Below are 7,228 nucleotides of genomic sequence, written 5' to 3'. Positions count from 1 at the left end.
CCGTGTGTCTTTGTGAAATGTTGGATCTTGGAAGCTCGGTGATGTGGTGACTAACCGCTGACACGCTATCCAGCCGTGGACATGCTAGTGCTAGTCAGTCAGTCAGTCAGAATAGGTTTCTGAGCTCGTCTGTACTGCACCACTTAGTCTTCCTGGCATTTGTTCATCAAAGTACACAATTTCCTTTCAGTGAAAGTTACTGTAGGAGGAAAATAAAGGTGTTCTTAAGAGCTTAGCTTTGTTGATAACAGGACAATAAAGACATATTTAAACCACTGAGTCCTGTATGGTACCTGCAGATCACAGCTCTCTTTGTGAAGGAGTTTTGACTTCAGAGGAGGTTCAATAAAATTGAACTGTGCTAATTAGATTTCTCATTATCTCAAAGGCCAAAGGTGGATCCCTGTTTCAGGCCTAAACTTTACAGGTCAAAGATGGATCATTGAATCCATATTTTTCTGAGGATTTTCAGTGTTTTTCCTCTAAGTGTCCCTTGAAAGTGTTCCAGACAGCTGCACTCACCACAGCCAGGTACTTATTCTTGTTATAGTTCTTTGAGGTCTACCTGAAAGGCGTTTGTGTAGTTAGTACATTATATTGTAAAGCCTCAGCAGATGAGACCATGCAATCACAAACAATTGGTAGACGAAGACTTCCACACAGACCCTTGGCCTCACCATCTGGTGATGAAATTTACATCGCTTGGAGGCAAATACGCTCTGTTAGCCACACCACTGCATGCTGCAGGCATTTCTGCCTGAGAATGATTGGGCTGCTTATGACACCTTGACAAATTAACAACAGTTTGCCAAAGTTTCTGTCTTTCTTTTTTTACTGAACTTATAAATAACCTATGAAATTATCTCTGATCTTCCCAGAGCTCATTGTTCTGTGTGTGTGTGTGTGTGTGTGTGTGTGTGTGTGTGTGTGTGTGTGTGTGTGTGTGTGTGTGTGTGTGTGTGTGTGTGTGTGTGTGTGTGTGTGTGCCAGGCAGAGGTTAACCACCACTATTAACTAGAAAAATTTGCATTTCCTGCGAAAATGCAGTGTGGATGCTTAAAGCTGAAGCTGTATGCAAAAAGTAGCTGAAAAAGCTGAAAAGTTGCAGAAATTGTAAAAACTTTGCAGAAGCAAAGGAACATTGCTAAAATGTAATAATTTAGCAGAACTGCAATATCTTAGAGGAAACATAATACTTGGCAGAAATACAATAGCATAGCAGAACTTAGCAGAAATATTGTAACTTACCAGAAACATAACTTCTCAAAAATACAAGAATTTAGGAGAAATAGTATAAGATAACAGAAAGAATATATTTAGCCAAAAATACTTAAACATTACAGAAACACTATGATTTAGAAAAATAGTACAACATAGCAGAAATATTGTGATTTACCAGAGACACTGTGATGACCTATGAATATTGTAATTTTAAATTAAGACTATGTTTTAGCACAAATATTATAATTTGGCAGAAATACAATTATATAGCAGAAATGCTATATTTAGAAAGAAAAATATAATATAGTAGAAATACAATGATTTAGCAGAAATACTACAATATAGCATAATAACAATGATTTAGAACAAATACTATGATTGAGCAGAATAGCAATAACTGAAGTAGAAATATTGGAAAAGTTAAATGACAAGATGAAAAAAAAAACAGAATATGGTTAAGTTCCCTCAAAACTAATTGTTGTTCACATGTGGAAAAAAAAGAAATAAAAATAAATTAAAAAACAAGAAGGAACAGCCAACAATTACACATAAAATCAAATATGTATACACAAATGCACAGAGAGAGAGACACACAGAGGGTCTATGCCAGTCAACCAGTCTAAATATATTATATGTTTTTCCAACAATGAGATGCTGCCCTAAAGTTGGTCTCTCTCTCTCTCTCTCTGTCACACACACACACACACACACACACACACACACACACACACACACACACACACACACACACACACACACACACACACACACACACAGAGTGAGAGAAGTAAGTTTCTAGCTCAGTCAAGCAGCCTTGGAGCTGCTGAATTTGAATCCACCAATCAGAGAGCCTGTGCACTTTTTCCCGCCAAAACAGGTGCACGCAGCACAGAGAGACACAGGATTTTTGCAGTCTATTTCTCATAATGACGACTCCCCTCAAACAAATGACCATAATTTCCTAACCGTAGGGGCTAGAGCGGTCATTCTTACACCGTTTTGTTCAGAAGAGATGGGGGAATCTTAAAGTGTTGACAATTTATCATTAAAATATGAATTATTAAAGATAATTGACTTCTAATGCACCATAACTGAGTAGAGCAAAGCAAAAACTGCCTTGACTTGCCCTCAAACAACGCTTTCTAACTCTAAATCTATTTGGAGTATCAATATCATTCTTTCACCGTAAGAGACAGCACACTTTGGTGAACAATCATGGAAATTTTCAGGTCTCTGTGGAAATCCATTAAAAAGATATGACGAGAGAAAAAAGTGGTTCTTTTCCAGAGTTTGAAATCTGAAGAAATCTGAGCGAAGGACGAATTTCCTACCCTCAAACAAGTCTAACTCATTTCAGAACGGTAATAGGTGAGAAAATAATTCTTGAATTGTGAGCGTCAGGAGTGTCTGAAGATATACTGGGACAAGCCTTATGTCTTAACTTTGCTTCGTTAAGGAGATATGACGATTCGAATATGCCTCTCATTACAGAAATCAAGCGGTGATTTTGAACAAGCTCTCCATTGACTTTCTATGGAGAGTTTTGCGACTTTGTGTTGGTCTGAGGAGATTTGCCAAAATTCTATGAATCCCACAACAATGATAGTGACATTTTCGGAAACCCAGCAAAAATACCTACGTTTTGATGTATAATTTGTGGAAGTTGAGTGAAGATTGAGCAAGTAGCAAGAAGTTGTTCGGACATGAAGAGAAGACTGCAAAACCTTCAGTGGCAGACTGGAAGCCAAGTGCATAGCAACCATAACAACGCATGTATTTTGTGAAAAATCACAATTTTGCAACTCAAAACTTTAAGAGGCATAAAGGTAAAACGGTAAAAGATTTGAAAAAGCTGAATCATACCTGAATAGCCCAATAATTTGAGAACATTTTAAAGTTTGAATGGTTGTTCTACGTGAAAATATGAGGAAGTAGTTAAGTTTCAGAAACAAGCAAATTTTAGCAGAATTGCAGAAGTTTCCCATTCATTTCAATGGGACAAATTAAGCTTAATATTTTAAAAAGTATAATAGTGAAAAATACCAAAAGACATAGCAGGAATTAGCAGAAATAGCAGAATATTTTAAAATTTGAACGGTGAAAATCAGCTGAAAATTGTGGAAGTAGTTAAGTGCCAAAAAGTGTACGGAAGTCCCAAGAGGAACTCAATAGTGTGGATGCTTAAAGCATCCACACAATTAATGCATACATCACTGTTGTCTTACCAACTTTTTTGGTAAATAAAGTCAAGGCTACTTGTCATGGTTTGGGGCTGATTTGGGGTTCTTCCGTTGGCCTTTCTGTTTACTCCCTGCAGGTGGCTCCACCCTGTGGGTGAGTCTTCACAGGTCCCACTTCTCACCTGACACACCTGTCTTGCATCTGATAATTAGTAACCGGCTTCTCAAGGGCCAGGCGAATCCTCAACCCCTGCCAGCATGGTAATCGAGCTAACATCGCGCTCCCAGTGTTTTGATTGTTTGCCTTGTGTTAATATCTCGTCTCCTCTGGTTATAAAGTCAAGTTTGCCTGTTGAGCCACCTACCTTCCTTGAGATCCTTCTCTGAAATTTCTGATGTGGTCCATGTTTCTGAAAGAAAGAACTGTGGAAATTTACCTGCAATACTCACCTACCTTTCCACCATGTACTGCCCTAAGAAACTCTGGTCAGTCCAATTCCCGTCCTTGCTAATTTTCTCTGTAAAATATCAAATAAGAGCTAAACCTGATTGAGTTATCCATGCCTCACCTCTAATTCAGTTCCAACTGACCACTCTCCCCACTTCCAACAGAAACAGCCACCTGAATGGAGTCCTGAAAACCCCGGTAATTCCACGGCTTCAAGTGTTTACTGCTATGAGCTGACTTTAAACAAATAAACTTGCTGAACAGCACTCTGTTGGTTGTTGGGTGTGTATTTTGAGACCTAAACTGAATCTTTTTAATCATAAGGAAGTCTTCTTGACTTCACTGACAGAGGCGAGGCTGCCGGATACTGGGGCCACTGGGCCCTCTGACCCGGTTCACATCATGGTTGAGCAGCTGACAAACCTGCAGGAACTGTGTGATGCTGTCATGTCCATGTGGACCAAAATCTCTGAGGAATGTTTCCAGCACCGTTTTGATTGTGTGCTTTTAGGAAGCAAGACAGTTCTGGAGGCAAAACACGTCCAACCTGGTACTTTAAAGCGTATCTAACAGAAGTTAGATTTACCTTCCACTTATATCGGCATATGCATTCTTGTTTAGGACTTTGACTTGGGATCTGTATACGCGTAGTTTAGAAACATGGACATGAAGTCAGGCTAAACTTGAACCTGACTTCAAAATCAGAAACCAGTTTTAAGGCCGGCAAAACTGTTTGCTTTTGTGTGCATGCTCGATGTCACTAGCATCCTTGTTAAATGTCCCGCAGATCACATGACCTGGGACATCCACCAGCTGTGCACGTCTCACACACACAATCACACTCAAACACACTTGTGCTTAAGTTCAGGCTCATTCACCTGGGTGGGCCTGTCTGTCTGTCTGGCAGTAGTGTGAGGATTAGACCAGAGATTAGACTGACAAAACACACACAACAACAGGAGGAAGTCAGGGTTGTGTCTCTGTGTGTGTGTGTGTGCGAAAGAGGGAGAGAGGTAGAGATGGGGCACTTGGGTGTATGCACTTACATACGTTTGAGCATTCCGTGTGTGAGCACTGCTTAGCCTCTAAGGAATCTTCTAGACAAGCCACTCTCTTCCTCTCTTCTAAGTCATCCAACCATTCAAGTCAAAGCTTTTATTAATCCTTTCAGTTAACAGTGCATTCCATTCAAATCTGGCATTAAAACTTTATGCTAACTGTGCATTCCATTCAAGACAACTCATCCAAAATGATATTACAGTGAACCCAGACAGGAAATGATAATTGTTTTTGAGAATCTTCAGACTTAACTGGAACTGCCCTTTGCCCTGAGCCTAATTTTAGATTTTAATCCCGGTTCACTACGCCCAATCCTGACCCACCCTGAGTTTGACAGTTTCCTGAGGTTCAACGGTGGCATCAAAAGGAGTTCTTCAAAGCTGACAAACCACTTTAAGTTAGTTCACTCTCAGGCAAAACAGGAAGCAGTAGCTGGCACCCTGACAAACAGATGCCACATCCAAAGGGCATATGAAAAGCAGTAAATGCAAGCCTATAATGTGTTTCAATACTGTTTATCATGCACAGTAATGTTTGAATTGGTTATTTTCTCACTGTTACCCTTTAATCATTTTTCATAATGAGAAATATTCCCACTGACTTTGTCCACCTTCAGGTTTTGCGGTTTGCATAATTGCAGTTTGAGCAGTAATAACCCACAAACATTTCCTGCATATAAAGCACACAACTTGCATTGCTGGTTCCAGGAGAACACAAACAGATTGTGAAAGACTGTTTAACATTATTCAGTTCAGTTTTATTACATAGCGCCATATCACAACAACAGTCACCTCAAGGTCCTTATGATGACAAAAGCTAAATTCTGTACAAAGAAATTCAAACTGTTGGCTTGAGTATCCACTCATTTGATACATGCTTTGTAAATTACCCATAACTCAAACAAGTCTCTTACTCTGTAATCACCCCGGGTAATTGTTAAATTAAATGATTAAATCTTGCTGCACCTGCCAGTTGCCACCAGCACCTATACAAGCAGCCACAGGACAAGACGTGGAGTACAACCTGAACTCAGGGCAACTACCGACCAACAACCACTCACGCTAACAAACAAACACTCCTCCTTCCAATTAACAGGCATGTACAGCATGCCCAGCAAGAAGCTGGAGGACAGAGAGAACAAGGCATGCAAAGGCCCCACCTGACCACCAAATTTAAACCCAGGAGTGAGAGAACTCATTGATTGGTGCAAATTTGAAACTACATATGAAACGGCCAACAAGACACAAAAGAGAAGTGAAAGACTGAAAAAGCATTAATTTACTACTATAAAGTCTACAGTGTGTGTGCTTATGTCGATATTTCTGCTGTGGCTCACTCATTTTTAACGTGAGAATTTGTAGCAGCTAGAGATAAACAGGAAATCAGTAATGGCACTGTTAAGACTGACGACACACCTGAGGTTTCTGCTTTCATTCTTTCTGGTGGCAGACTGAGTGAACTTCGCTGAACTTTTATTTTTTAATTTCTCTCTAGTATGGCTGCATGGTTCAGATTTCAGCTCTCATAAAGGCTCATTTGCTGCTAAGATTCCACTATTTGCCCTATATTGCCTACTAGTTCATCCTCTGAAGCAAGTTGTGTTGCTCCTTTCTCTTTATGGTCCTCCATAAAAGCCCACTTTTTATGGCTTAAAGAGCAGTCAAGCTGTAAAGTTTACATACTATTGTCACTCTACAATGATAACGATTTGGTTGGATTCTTTGTAGTACAGCAGCTACAGGGATGCCTGCCAAATGAATCCTTTGAACTAGCTCATAAATGCACCTGAGTAGGTTTGATACATCAGGTCAGAGATCAGGTCTGAGCTGTCAGTCAAGATCGATGTCGGTCTAAAGCTTTCTCTGTCAGCACAGAGAACCGGGTTCATTCCAGAGCGTCTGGTTTTTAAGTTTGAGTGAATAGAAACTAGTCGAAGAAGGTTGTGGGAGGGATCCATCGTGTTTACTTTGGACATTAAGTAGTGTTGCAAAGCCAGGTAAACACATTCCAGCATGTGTGTATCTGTATGAATAAAAATAGCCAAATTCATTTTCCCAAACACAGACATGAGAAAAAAAAAACACTTTCTTAATTTAAAACTTTCTATGGTGACCGTTAAAATCACCCAATGCAAAGAAAACTTCACAAAGAGACCTTTATGCCTTTGTGCACATGACAACAACGACACAAAGCTTTCTGTGTTAAGATTGTTGCTGGCTAAATCATATTCTATTTATTTCAAAATGACACTCATTTCCAGTAAGATAAAGTGATGACGTGATAAAAGGTCAAAGGTCAAGTATGAGGCATAGTTGTGAAC

The 7,228-nt window shown here is 39.6% G+C and overlaps 1 long non-coding RNA gene across 1 annotated transcript; it reads left to right on the top strand.

Annotated features, from left to right (window-relative positions):
• Nucleotides 1–3,532: 3,532 nt before the first annotated feature.
• Nucleotides 3,533–4,115, top strand: LOC113008859 (uncharacterized). Its single transcript, XR_003270076.2, has 3 exons — nt 3,533–3,662; nt 3,741–3,887; nt 4,014–4,115. It is a non-coding gene; the product is annotated as an uncharacterized LOC113008859 (long non-coding RNA).
• The last annotated feature ends 3,113 nt before the right edge of the window (nt 4,116–7,228 follow it).

This window comes from Astatotilapia calliptera, chromosome 17 (genome assembly GCF_964374335.1).
Source record: "Astatotilapia calliptera chromosome 17, fAstCal68.1, whole genome shotgun sequence".
Classification (NCBI taxonomy): domain Eukaryota; kingdom Metazoa; phylum Chordata; class Actinopteri; order Cichliformes; family Cichlidae; genus Astatotilapia; species Astatotilapia calliptera.
This window is presented reverse-complemented; position numbering and strand designations above follow the sequence as displayed.